At 38.1% G+C, this 14,092-nt stretch overlaps 1 protein-coding gene and 1 pseudogene across 1 annotated transcript in view; one reads left to right on the top strand and one right to left on the bottom strand.

Annotated features, from left to right (window-relative positions):
• RNF180 (ring finger protein 180) overlaps positions 1 to 14,092 on the bottom strand; it is a 261,351-nt gene that overhangs the window by 115,164 nt on the left and 132,095 nt on the right. The window lies entirely within an intron of this gene.
• Positions 2,978 to 3,204, top strand: LOC136121488 (zinc finger protein 706 pseudogene; annotated as a pseudogene).

Below are 14,092 nucleotides of genomic sequence, written 5' to 3'. Positions count from 1 at the left end.
AATTACTAAAAATAACCTAAAATGTAAATTAAAAAAAAGTAGCAACCAAACCAAAAAACAAATCCAGCAATGATAACAAGCACTAAAAACTATACTAAAAACAAAAGTAAACAACAAAAAATTGGAGAGACAGAACTCTAGGACAAATGCTAAAAGCAAAGCTATACAGACAAAATCACACAAAGACTCATACACATACACACTCAGAAAAAGAGAAAAAGGAAAACAATATATATATCATTGCTCCCAAGGTCCACTACCCCTATTTTCGGATGATTCATTATCTATTCAGGTATTCCGCAGATGCAGTGTACATCAAATTGATTATGGAGATTAAATCCGCTGCTCCTGAGGCTGCTGGGAGAGATTTCCTTTTCTCTTCTTTGTTCACACAGCTCCTGGGGTTGGTTCTGCTCTGGATTTGGCCCCACCTCTGTGTGTAGGTTACCAGAGGTATGGGGTTAAAGGAGCAGCTGATTTGGGGGCTCTGGCTCAGTGAGGCTGGGGTGATGGAGGGGTATGGAATGCGGGGAGAGCCTGCAGTGGCAGAGGCAGGTGTGTCATTGCAACAGCCTTAGGTGCACCGTGTGTTCTTCCCGGGAAGTTGTCCCTGGATCACAGGACCCTGGGAGTGGTGGGCTGCACTAGCTCCCAGGTGCGGGGGTATGGATAGGGACCTGTACTTGCACACAGGCTTCTTTGTGGCTGCAGCAGCAGTAGACTTAGCGTTTCATGCCTGTCTCTGGTGTCCATGCTAACAGCCGCAGCTCGCGTCTGTCTCTGGAACTCGTTTAGGTGGTGCTCTGAATCCCCTCTCCTCACGCACCCTGCAACAATGGTCCCTTGCCTCTTAGGCAGGTCAACTTTTTCTCGGACTCCCTCCCAGCTAGCTGTGGTGCAGTAGCCCCTTTCAAGCTGTGTTCACGTAGCCAACCTCAGTCCTCTCCCTGGGGTCTGACCTCCGAAGCCAGAGCCTCTGTACCATTTTAAATGTTTGAAACAAATATCGTGGATATTATTCATAAAAACAATGCTTAAATTTTATTTTGTTTCCTGGGGGCTGGCTGTGAGGTGGGGTATAATCCTTTACTCAGCTGGAGATGCAAGTGGGACAGGATTTCAATTGTAGAACATCCCCAAAGGAGGGTGGCTAGTGATCCAAATCACAGCACCCAGGGTAATAATGCCTTTAATCTGTGCTGGTATCAATATTCAAAGGGCAAGGTATGAAAAACAGGGTAGCAAAGCTTCCATGGCAGTAATGAAAGTTATGACATTTCAGGAATTCTGTGATTTTTGTTTTTTTAAAATTTTATTTGTTTATCTTTGGCTGCATTGGGTCTTCATTGCTGTGCGCGGGCTTTCTGTAGCTGCGGCAAGCTGGCACTACTTTTCGTTGCAGTGCATGGGCTTCTCATTGCAGTGGCTTCTCTTGTTGTGGAGTGCAGGCTCTACACGCATGGGCTTCAGCAGTTGTGGCACGAAGGCTCAGTAGTTGTGGCTCGTGGGCTCTAGAGCACAGGGCTCAGTAGTTGTGGCATACAGGTTTAGTTGCTCCACAGCATGTGAGATCTTCCCAGACCAGGGCTTGAACCCATGACCCCTGCATTGGCAGGCAGATCTTAACCACTATGCCACCAGGGAAGCCCTGGAATTCTGTGTTTGATGTAAGCCTCTAGACATGGTACGGGAAAGGTGAAAGGGTCTGACACCCAGAGGAAAGAGACAAAAGATGGCTATAAAGTTACTAAGGCATGAATTATGTAAATCAGAGCTCCAGTCCAAGCTGAAACAGTAGTGGAAATCAGGAAGTCTAAAGGTGGCCAGCTCAACAGAAGGCACAGGCTATACTTGGTAGCAAGACAGGTTTTGACCCATCCTCTGGTACCTCATAAGGTAACAAGCTTAGGAAGGATTGGTTCAAATGCAATGTGAGGCTGAGCTGGGCAAAGCTGGGACAAGCAATGATCTATATTACCTATGTTTACATCAAGTAGGATTGCAGAGCAAAAGTCTGACTACATATGTCTTTGATTGTGATTTGGTTTTTCTCAACATTTTAATATTTCTAAAATTGGTATCTAATTTCAAATCAGATATATGTCTTTCATTTGAAAATCTTCCCACCTCTCCACAAAGTCTTCATTGATTAAATTGATGGTCAAATTGGTTTCTCAAAAATAATCACTAAGGGGCTTCCCTGGTGGCACAGTCTGGGAGGATCCCACATGCCGTGGAGCGGCTGGGCCCGTGAGCCATGGCCGCTGAGCCTGCGTGTCCAGAGCCTGTGCTCCACAACGGGAGAGGTCACATCAGTGAGAGGCCCGTGTACCGCAAAAAAAAAAAAAAAATCACTAAGATTATATATGTTTCTCTTCCTAGTGTTTTTTCCTATGTATTAGCACTCCTTTAAATTTAAAAATAAAAAACAAAATTAATACATCAAACTAAAAATCTTCTGCACTGCAAGGAAAATCATCAACAAAATGAAAAGGCAACCCACTGAATGGTAGACAATATTTGCAAATCATACATCTGATAAGGGGATTATATCCAAAATATATAAAGAATTCACAAAACCCAATAGCAAAAAACCCCAAACAATCCAATTAAGAAATGGACAGAGGATCTGAATAGATATTTTTCCAAAGAAGACATGCAGATGAACAACAAGTACATGAAAAGATGCTCAACATCATTAATGATCAGGGAAATGCAAATCAAAACCACAATGAGATATCACCTCATACCTGTCAGAATGGCTATTATCCAAAAGACAACAAATAACAAGTGTTAGTGAGGATATGGATTAAAGGGAACCCTGTGCACTGTTGGGGGGAATATAAATTGGTGCAGTAATTATGGAAAACAGTATGGAGGTTCCTCAAAAAATTAAAAATAACTCTCCCTCCTGCCACCTCCCCTGGCCCTCTTGCGCTGCGCGGTTTCTCTGATGCAAGACTGTCCCGGCCCAGATATGGCTCGTGGACAGCAGAAGATTCAGTCTCAGCAGAAAAATGCCAAAAAGCTGGACAAAAGAAGAAACAAGGACATGACCAAAAGCCTGCTGCCAAAGCTGCCTTAATATGTATCTGCACTGTCTGTAAGACACAAATGCCAGACCCTAAGACCTTCAAGCAGCACTTTGAGAGCAAGCATCCTAAGACTCCACTTCCTCCAGAATTAGCTGATGTTCAGGCATAAAATTGTTTACAGGGGAAGTTGTGACACCTTTGACTCTTCTTCTGTCTCAGACCTTAGGTAACAAACCTGCAGCTGCTTTTCTAACAAACTGTTGATCAGCAAAAATAAAGGGGCTACAGAAACACTCATTTTTATGTTGTTCCCTTTTGGGCTTCATGCAAAGACAATTCTGTGCAAATGTACCGTTGACTCTGATTTGGAAATCTGAAAATCAGTCCATCCTTGTTATAAAATTTTTTTTTATAATTGTAATTATATTGATGTTCATATTGTATAAAATAACTCATTTAATAAAGTAGTACTTTGATTTTACAACATCACAGGATAAATGGTTTTAGAAATTCTATTCTAACTTTCTACATTATTTGCCTTATAAAAATCTAATGAATTCATCAGCTAGAATTGCAAGCACAATTCTTATCTCCCTTTCTAATGCAGGGGCATGTTCATAGTTAAACTAGAGCAGACTCATTCATTAAATTTGTGCACACGATTTTATTGGAAGCTGCTGACCTAGGTGAAGAATGACTTATCTGCTGCCTTAGTATATTGCAATCATGTGTCATTTTCCCCTCTGATTGTTTCTTGTGATTGAGGTGGGAATATTTAAACTTGCTGTGTGACCTGGCTATACCTGCCAGACATGTATGGCCTGTAGATTAACTGATAAATTCCTTAAAGTGGTTGGATTGTCAGTGAGCCCGTGTGAAAAATTAGGTTCTGAAGTATATGCCACAATGAAGTAATCAGCCTATTGTTCAATACAAAATATGATGGAACATATGTGAACTGGTAAAGGTCTATCTTTTATAAATTATACTTGATTCTTTGAAAATTGTTCAAGTTCTTTCATTTAAAATTGAAACTCATAATTTCCGAAGGAGTTTTTAGAAGTTAATTACAATTTGGCCAATTTATGAACGGATTCTGCATTAACAGAAAGATTGGAATGGCTTGTGACTGGGTTAAATCCCAGTGAGTAGTTGACTTTTACTTTGTGCTGGTTCCTAAAATCAAAGGCTGTGTACAATATGACTTCCGTCTGAACTAGAAAAGTATTAAAATAGGCCAATATCCACATTTTTTAGGCTCTAAGGATGGGAAGTGGGTTTGTTCCAATGAATGAGGTAAATCCTGTCCAGTTAAAAAAAGACTAATTTAGGTTTCTTCTAATTTGCTTTTGCCAACTATTAATACAAGTGAAACTGCTGTAACTCAGTTTAAATTTAAAGTTGATAGAACAGGAAAAACACTCAAATATTTACTGGTAATTGCTTAGAGCTGCAAATCTGATCCTGTGGATTACAAAATGCATTCCCTCTTTCTGCTGTAACTCATCACTGGATTTGTTTTGTAGCTATACATATTCTGGCCCCTTGTTTGTCTTCACTGTAAGTTTAAAATAAGATATTTCCAAGGAAAAGCTTCAGTGGTGATAATTTCTTAGTAACTCCTATTCTTATACTCTTACTTTAAAATAGTCATTTTTTCATGTATTTGATTTCTTCAGTTTCAGATTTATTATTTGTTAATTCCCAATATGTTGGTTACCAGAACATTAGAGTTGGCCTAGTTGCTTATAGTGGTTATTAACAAAGGTTCTGGTTAAATTACAATTTAAAAGTTTTTAAAAGTGCCTTGAGTATATGTATGTTTATATTATTAATAAATCATTTAAAAACCTTTCACAAGTTTTGTTTTAATTTTTTTTCATTTGTTTTACTAATTCAGAATAAAAGCTTTATGTTCTTGTTAAAAAAAAATTAAAAATAGAACTGCAATAAGACCCAGAGAGTCCACTTCTGGGTATTTGTCTGAAGAAAACGAAAACACTATTTCAAAAAGATATGCGCACCCCTATGTTCATTGCAGCATTATTTTCAACAGCCAAGGTATGGAAAAAACCTAAGTGTTCAATGATGGATGAATGGATAAAGAAATTGTGGTATTTATACACACATACACACACACACATATAGACACATACTGGAATATTATTCAGACATAAAAAAGAATGAAATCTTGCCCTTTGTGACAACATGAATGAACCTTGAGAGCATTATGCTACGTGAAATAAGTCAGACAAAGAAAGACAATAATTATATATGAAATTTAAACAACAAGAAACCAAGCTCATAGATACAAAGAACAGATTGGTAGTTGTCAGAGGTGGGAGATGGGTGGGTGGGAGAAATGGGTCAAGGAGGTCAAAAGGTATATAAACTTCTAGTTATAAAATAATTAAGTCATGAGGATATAATGCATGATGACTATAGTTAATAATACTGTATTGTATGTTGGAAAGTTGCTAAGAAACTAGATCTTAAAAGTCTTTATCATAAGAAAAAAAACTTTTTTAAAACTGTGTATGGTACCAGATGTTAACCAGACTTGTGGTGATCATTTCACAACACATATAAATAGAGAATCATTATGTTATACACTGGAAACTAGTATAATGTTACATGTAAATTACACATCAATTAAAAAATCCCCTAAAAACCCCAAAAACAAAATGAAGATTTTTCTCTCTCTTGATATGTTCTTCCTTAAAGATACACATGTACAAATCTCTCCTATCAGAAACAACAGAAAAACCTCTCCTTGGATGCTGTGTTTCCATCTAGCTACAATCACCTCTCTCATTCCCTTCAGAGGCAAGTTCCTGGAAAGAAAAGAATATAATTTCTGCTTATTATTTCCCACTACCTACTTAAAATAAAACTGCTCTAGCCAAAAGTCATCTATCTATGACCCAATTGCCAAATCCAGAAGCCTATTTTTAGTCCTCATTGTACTCGACAATTCTGTAGCATTTAATGCTGTTGGCCAATTTCTTCTCTTAAAACTGTCCTTTTTAAGAAAAATAACCATCTCCACTCTGTCCACTTCCTACCTTCCAGATGCAACCATCCCTGTCAACAGTGGTGAATCCTTTCATACTTTCTCTTGGCTCATGCAAAATATAAAAGCACATGTGCACATAAATACTCTGCTGTCACTTTTCTCAACATACCATGGATGTCTCTCCAAGTTAGTAGATATTGATCTTTTAGTCTTTTTTCTAACCTACATACACACATATTTTACATAAATAGGATGATCTATCTGCTTTTTATATTTCAATTTTTTTCTCTCTTCTTTTTCCCCCCGCTGGCCTGCCCCCTCCCTGCTCTCTGTAGACTTGCTCCTCCTCCCACTTTCCCCTATCTCATTTCTTGTAGTGTTCCATCTTGCACCTTATCATTTCTTCTGTGAGGCCTGATCATTGTCCTTTTATTACTCTACCCTCTGTAAACATACCACCTCTTCCTTTATGACTCTACTCTTTTTATACCTTCCATAATACCTATATTGACTATCTACATATGTCCCCCTTTATTACATTTCTAAGACCCTTGTGGGCATGGATTATGTTTTATTTATGTTTCCTAATTCCAGAACTTAGAGGGAAGAATAGAAATAGGAATCAGGGAGATAAGCGGAGAGGAAATTTAAGACAAGGAGACAATTTAGGGAAATCATGGAGTTTGTGGATGAGGTACCTGTCAATCTGACAGGATGAGAGCTTTTCCAATAAGGAGTAGGAAATATTCCTTGAGAGCTAAGGTGGGTCATTTGCTACTGGTCAGGAATGGGAAAGTATAGCCTATGTGACAAATACGACCTGCTATCTGTATTTTTTTGTAACTAAAATTTCAGTGGAACGTAGCCATGCTCATTGGTCTATGTATTGTGTATGGCTATTTTTGTGCCACCATAACAGAACTAAGTAGTTGTGACAGAGACTGTACGGTCAGCAAAGCCTACTACAGTACAGTACAGGCATGTCAGCCTGAGATGTCTCATTATGCTCCTGAATGGAATATAGCATTGCTAATTTCCACCACAATCAACAAATATTTATTGAGTGAACAAAGCATTATTTCAGGCCTTGGGGATTTTCTTAGTCTGCTTGGGCTGTGATAACAAAATACCATAGACTGGGAAGCTTAAACAATAGTCATTCATTTCTCACAGTTCTGGAGGCTGGGAATCCAAGATCAGGGTGCTAGCATGGTTGGGTTCTGGTGAAAAACCTCTTCCTGACTTGCAAACACCCATCTTCTCATTGTGTGTTCACATGGCCTTTCCTCTGCGGGTGTGGAAAGAGATCTCTCTCTCTTCCTTTTCTTATAAGGCAGCCAATCCTATCAGATTAGGATGCCACCCTTATGACTTCATTTAACCTTAATTACCTCTTAAAAACCCTATCTTCAAATACAGTCACAGAAGGGGTTAGAGCTTCAAGGAATGAATTTTGGGGGGATACAATTCAGTCCATAGCAGGGATATACAAGGCACTAGGGATGTTGCGGTGAACATATGAAGCAATTAAGTCCTCTGAACTAATTCTTTAAAAAGGAAAAAAAAAAATGTGAAGAAGAGATAGTTTCAAGAATGTGAGTGTTAAATGGCACAAAGAGGCAATAATTAAGGCATGGGGTACCAAGGTCCTGAAACAGAGTGGTTGTGTTGAGAATTTAAGGCATTTTGAAAGTAAAATCAGCAGAAGCTAATTCTCATTCGAATGGAGGAGGACACACTGGTTTCATAACGAATAATTTTGATTTTTTTCCTTATAAATCTTAAAATCTCTGAATTCACAATTTCATTTTGATTTGCATTCCCCTATATCTTTTGAACACTTTAAAAAGAAGTCAAAGATCTTAGCTTCTGACTTCCAGGCAGGTGAGAAGTCCCATTGGGCCATAACACGAAGAACACAGCTCTATATCAAAAGCCATTTTTAAGCCTCCAGCAACAATCCTTACACCCGTCAATCAGTTCCAGATCCGCTAAATCCAGTTACTTCTAAGCCACAGCATGTCACACATTACTTTAGAGAGCAAAGTGGTCTTTTATTAGTCTTCTCTCTTCTTTACTGAACCTCTTGGGCTCTTTTCTTGCCTTATTCCATTCTCCTTAATTTTCTTTTGTTTCTCTATCACAGAAAAACTTTTATGTATTAATTAAATTTGGATAACCAAATATTGGTTATCCATAACCCTTCTCCATTCAGGCAGAAACAGGTAACGTTCAACTGCCTCAAAGAATGGATGACACAGCAGTATGTAGATAAAAAAGGAATTAAATTATTAAATATTTGGTATTTGAGTTTCAAAAGCCTAGGATTCTGAGTATAAACGATAGATTTAGAAGACCTTTTTCCTACTCCTCCTATCCCTTTATACTCAAATATTTTATGGGATTGAAGCAAGAGCCTATTGGATCTCCAAAAAGGTACTCTACAACATGTTCACCTTAGCTTAAAACTGGAAGGAGGATGATAGGACAGAAAATACCATCAGGTTTAGGGTCTGGATAGCAGGAAACCTGTAACTTCCAATCTCTAGAATACAGTCTAAGGAGGAAGCGAGGTCTCAGAAGTCTCTTATGTTTAGCATGGTATGGGAGCAGCATAGAATGGCATTTATCTGGCACCAAGTAGACAGTAAAGATCTTTTAGTCAATACAAGAAAGAAAATAAATACCCTTCTTTCTCAGTCTTTCTGAGTATAAGCTCAGTAGGTATCAGTAAGGCCAAATTCCACCCCACCTTCAACATGCTGACACTTGGAAGGTTCTAGAAACTTAGAACATAGACCTAGAGGTAAAAAGAGGAGAAAGGCTTGACTGATTAAGATTTAGTTTCTAGTCTCAAATAGAAAGGGGGCTCAAAATAGAAATTTAAATTCATTCATTTATTCAACAAGTATCCACTGTGTACTTATATGTACAAATAACTTTTAATAAAAAATAAAGCTACAGGGCTTCCCTGGTGGCGCAGTGGTTGAGAGTCTGCCTGCCGATGCAGGGGACGTGGGTTCGTGCCCCGGTCTGGGAAGATCCCATATGCTGTGGAGCGGCTGGGCCCTTGAGCCATGGCCGCTGAGCCTGTGCGTCCGGAGCCTGTGCTCCGCAACGGGAGAGGCCACAACAGTGAGAGGCCCACGTACCACAAAACAAAACAAAACAAAACAAAATAAAGCTACATTCCCTGAATATCTGAGTTTGTGGATTATGAGTCATTCCTAGAACATATTATTCACTTTCTTACCTTTTCCTTGTATCATTTAATTTCTTCACATACATTTGAAGTACATCTACTTTTCTCTAAATCTTATCTATTGCATTTATCTCATACCTGACACAAAGTCCATGCTATGTCACAGAAAAAGTTCAGATATTAAAGTTATCAGAAAATCACATGATTAAGAAACAGCATATGGAAGTTACTTTAAATATACAGACATATATATTACAGAATTCTCTTCATTCCTGATTCTTAAAAAATGTAAGTTTTTATAAATGTCATTGTTGTGTCATAAGAATCTGTATTTCTAGTTTCAGAATATGACTCCAAATTTGCATAAATACATATTCCAAATTTGACAGTTTTGGACTTCTAACATATGCTAGTGCTAGCTTCCATATCAGTCATCAAAAATATATTTTAAGAAACAACTGGAAAAGTTTCTTACATCACCAAAAAAGATTTTTGGTCAATATGGGGAACAAGGCAAATGCAGTAAGTCTCCCTCCAGTATTAATTAAATAAAAATGTTAGATTAACTGTTCAAAAACCTAACACATATGTTGCAGATATAGCTTGGGAGTCAAGGCTCTAAGCTCTATGTATAGCAGTGAGCTAAAAAGGCTGTTTGGTCTGAGGAAGATAGTACAGAAGCCAGCTAATCTAGGCAAAGAATTGGCAGAAGGATACCAGCACTCTAAACCTGCACTATTTGTAGGTGTGATGTCTAAATTAGCACTTCCCAAGAAGCTTGGAAACCCTAAATAGAGAAAATAAAATTAAAATAAGTCCTGTACTAGTGAAAGCCACAGCAAAGTCAAACACAAAACTGGCTCCAAGGGGTTTCTTCCACAACTCAGGGTCCTTGAAATTTACATAGAAACAACTCCCGCTGAAGATAAGCTCACAGTCAAAAGTTACAAAGTATGTCAGAAAACAACCTGTCAATAAAAAAGTATTAGTAGATGTATGAATGGGAAGAATTCACTTTTAAAAAACTACATATAACTGAGAAATATGTAAGAAACTTTAAAATAATTGTGTTAAAAGAAATTTTAGGGACTTCCCTGGTGGCGCAGTGGTTAAGAATCTGCTTGCCAGTGCAGGGGACACAGGTTTGATCCCTGGTCCGGGAAGATTCCACATGCTGTGGAGCAACTAAGCCCATGAACCACAGCTACTGACTCTGTGCTCTAGAGCCCATGAGCCAAAACTACTGAGCCTGTTTGCCACAACTACTGAAGCCTGTGAACCTAGAGGTCATGCTCTGCAACAAGAGAAGCCACTGCAATGAGAAGCACGTGCACTTCAATGAAGAGTAGCCCCTGCTCACCGCAACTAGATAAAGCTCATGTGCAGCAATGAAGACCCAATGTAGCTGAAAATAAATATAAATTAAATAAATAAATTTTAAAAAGAAATTAAAAAAAAGAAATTTTTAAAGAAAAATATAGTTAATTAGACAAGAACAGGATATAATAAAAATAATGTAATAACTTTGTATAGTGTATAATGTATAAAAATACTGAATCACTACATTGTACATAAATAATATCGTAAGTCAACTACAATTCAATTAAAAATATACATATATATATATAATAAAAACAAAAAGTGAACTTGAATAAGAATCCAAATGGAGACTGTAAATATGAAAAAAGTAAGGTTAAAGAAGATAGAATTATCAGATTGGAAAAATTGCTAAAGGTAAATACAGAACAATTACTCTGTAAGATTCTCAACTTATTTTAGAGAGGCAAGATAGAAACTTCTTTCTAAAAACAAACAAACTCATAGAAAAAGAGATCATTATTTATGGTTACCAGAGGCAGTTGGGGGAGGGGTAATTGGATGAAGGTAATCAAAAGGTACAAACTGGGGCTTCCCTGGTGGCGCAGTGATTGAGAGTCCACCTGCCGATGCAGGGGACACGGGTTCGTGCCCCAGTCTGGGAAGATCCCACATGCCACGGAGCAGCTGGGCCCATGGGCCCGTGGGCCCGTGGGCCATGGCCGCTGAGCCTGCGCGTCCGGAGCCTGTGCTCCGCAACGCAAGAGGCCACAATAGCGGGAGGCCACAACAGTGAGAGGCCCGCGTACCGCAAAAAAAAAAAAGGTACAAACTTCCAGGTATAAAATAAATAAATACTAGAGATGTAATATACAACATGATAAATACAATTAATACTGTTATATGTTATATATCAAAATTGTTAAGAGAATAAATCCTAGGAGTTCTTATCACAAGGAAAAGGTATTTTTTTTCTATTTCTTTAGTTTTGTATCTATATGAAATGATGAATGTTCACAAAACCTAGTGGGGTAATCATTGCATGACATATGTGAGTCAAATCATCTTGCTGTATACCTTAAACTTATACAGTTCTCTATGTCAATTATATCTCAATAAACCTGGAAGAAAAATATAAGAGACAAAAGAAAAGAAAATTCCTTGAATTGAATCCTTCCAAGTATGGAGTAAGGCTATAAGGAATTTTATAAAATCATCTAATTCAGCACTAAAATCATGGTTTCTCTAAAAATCTCTTTCAAATAATATACTACATATTTCTCTAATAATTAAACTGTATTATACTCTTCTAGATTGGCAGTCCACAACTTGTGTCAAATATGTGGGAACAATTCTGTGTTTTTTTCCTGGCTAACTTATTAAGTCACTGACTGGCTCTCTGATATGACTATTCTAAAAACTTTGCCATTTGCCATTCCTTTCAAATTCTTCCTGGATCTACAACTTCTCTTTCTCTAATGGCTTCTCACATTAAAAATAAAAAGAACCACACACACACACACACACAAACCCAAACACACACAAAAAACAAATTCTCTTAGTCTTGCAATTTGATCCAACTACTACCTTCCCTCTCTCTCCTTCCTATCACAGCTAAACTTCTCAAAAGAACTGTCTCTACTTTTCATCTAATTTGATCTGTTGGCAGATTTGACACTGTTATTCTCTTCTTCAAAATTTTAAATTTCTTGAAATATTCATCACTTATCTTGTGTGATTTTGTCTGTTAAGGTCTGCCTTTACCATTTGTCCTAGAGTTCTGTCTGTTCTTTTTTTTTTAGTTTGTTTGTTTTTCTTTTTATGAGTGTGTGTGTGTATGTTTCTTTGTGGGACTTTGTCTGTTTAGTTTTGCTTTTCCCATTTGTTTTGGGGTTCTATCTGCTCATGTTTTTAAAATTTCTCCCTTTTCTTCAGAGCCATGCAGCTGGCAGGGTCTTGGTGCTCCAGTCAGATGTCAGGCTTGAGCCTCCAAGGTGGAGAGTCGAGTCCAAGACACTGGACCACCAGAGACCTCCCGGCTCCATGTAATATCAATTGGCGAGAGGTCTTCCAGAAATCTCTGTCTCAACACTAACAGCCAGCTCCACCCAATGGCCAGCAAGCTCAAGTGCTGGATGCTCCATGCCAAACAACTAGCAAGACAGGAACACATTTCCACCCCTTAGCAGAGAGGCTGCCTAAAGTCATACTAAGTTCACGGACACACCAAAACACACGACCGGACATGGCCCAGCCCACCAGAAGGAGAATATCCAGCACCACCCACCAGAAAACAGGCACCAATCGCCCCAACCAGGAAGCCTACACAAGCCACTGAACCAACCTCACCCACTGGGGGCAGACACCAAAAATAACAGGAACTACGAACCTGCAGCCAGTGAAAAGAGGACCCCAAACATAGTAAGTTAAACAAAATGAGAAGACAGAGAAATATGCAGCAGATGAAGGAGCAAGGCAAAAACCCACCAGACCAAATAAATGAAGAGGAAATAGGCAGTTTACCCAAAACAGAATTCAGAGTAATGACAGTAAAGATGATCCAAAATCTTGGAAATAGAATGGAGAAAATATAAGAAATGTTTAACAAGGACCTAGAAGAACTAAATAGAAAACAAACAATGATGAACAACACAATAAATGAAATTAAAAACTCTCTAGAAGGAATCATTAGCAGAATAACTGAGGCAAAAGAACAGATAAGTGACCAGGAAGACAGAAGAGTGGAAATAACTGCTGCAGAGCAGAATAAAGAAAAATGAATGAAAAGAACTGAGGACAGTCTCAGAGACACCTGGGAAAACATTAAATGCACCAACATTCAAATTTTAGGGGTCCCAGAAGAAGAAGAGAAAAAGAAAGGTTCTGAGAAAATATTTGAGATTACAGCAGAAAACTTCCCTAAAATGGGAAAAGATATAGTCAATCAAGTCCAGGAAGTGCAGAGAGTCCCAAACAGAATAAATCCAATGAGAAACATGCCAAGACACAAATTAATCAAACTATCAAAAATTAAACACAAAGAAAAAATATTAAAAGCAGCAAGGAAAAAGCAACAAACAACATACAAAGGAATCTACATAAGGTTAAAAGCTGATCTTTCAGCAGAAACTCTGCCATCCAGAAGGGAGTGGCAGGATGTATTTACAGTGATGAAAGAGAAAAACCTACAACCACGATTACTCTACCTAGCAAGGATCTCATTCAGATTCAACAGAGAAATGAAAACCTTTACAGACAAGCAAGAGCTAAGAGTATTCAGCACCACCAAACCAGCTTTACAACACATGCTGCTAAAGGAACTTCTCTAGGCGGGAAACACAACAGAAGAAAAGCATCTACAAAAACAAACCAAAACAATTAAGAAAATGGTAATAGGAACATACATATTGATAATTACCTTAAATGTAAATGGATTAAATGCTCTAACCAAAAGACACAGACTGGCTGAATGGATACAAAAACAACACCTGTCTATATGCTGTCTACAAGAAACACACTACA

The sequence above is a fragment of the Phocoena phocoena genome, chromosome 3 (genome assembly GCF_963924675.1).
Source record: "Phocoena phocoena chromosome 3, mPhoPho1.1, whole genome shotgun sequence".
Classification (NCBI taxonomy): Eukaryota; Metazoa; Chordata; class Mammalia; order Artiodactyla; family Phocoenidae; genus Phocoena; species Phocoena phocoena.
Note: the sequence above shows the minus strand (reverse complement) of the source record. Positions and strands in the feature narration are given on the sequence as shown.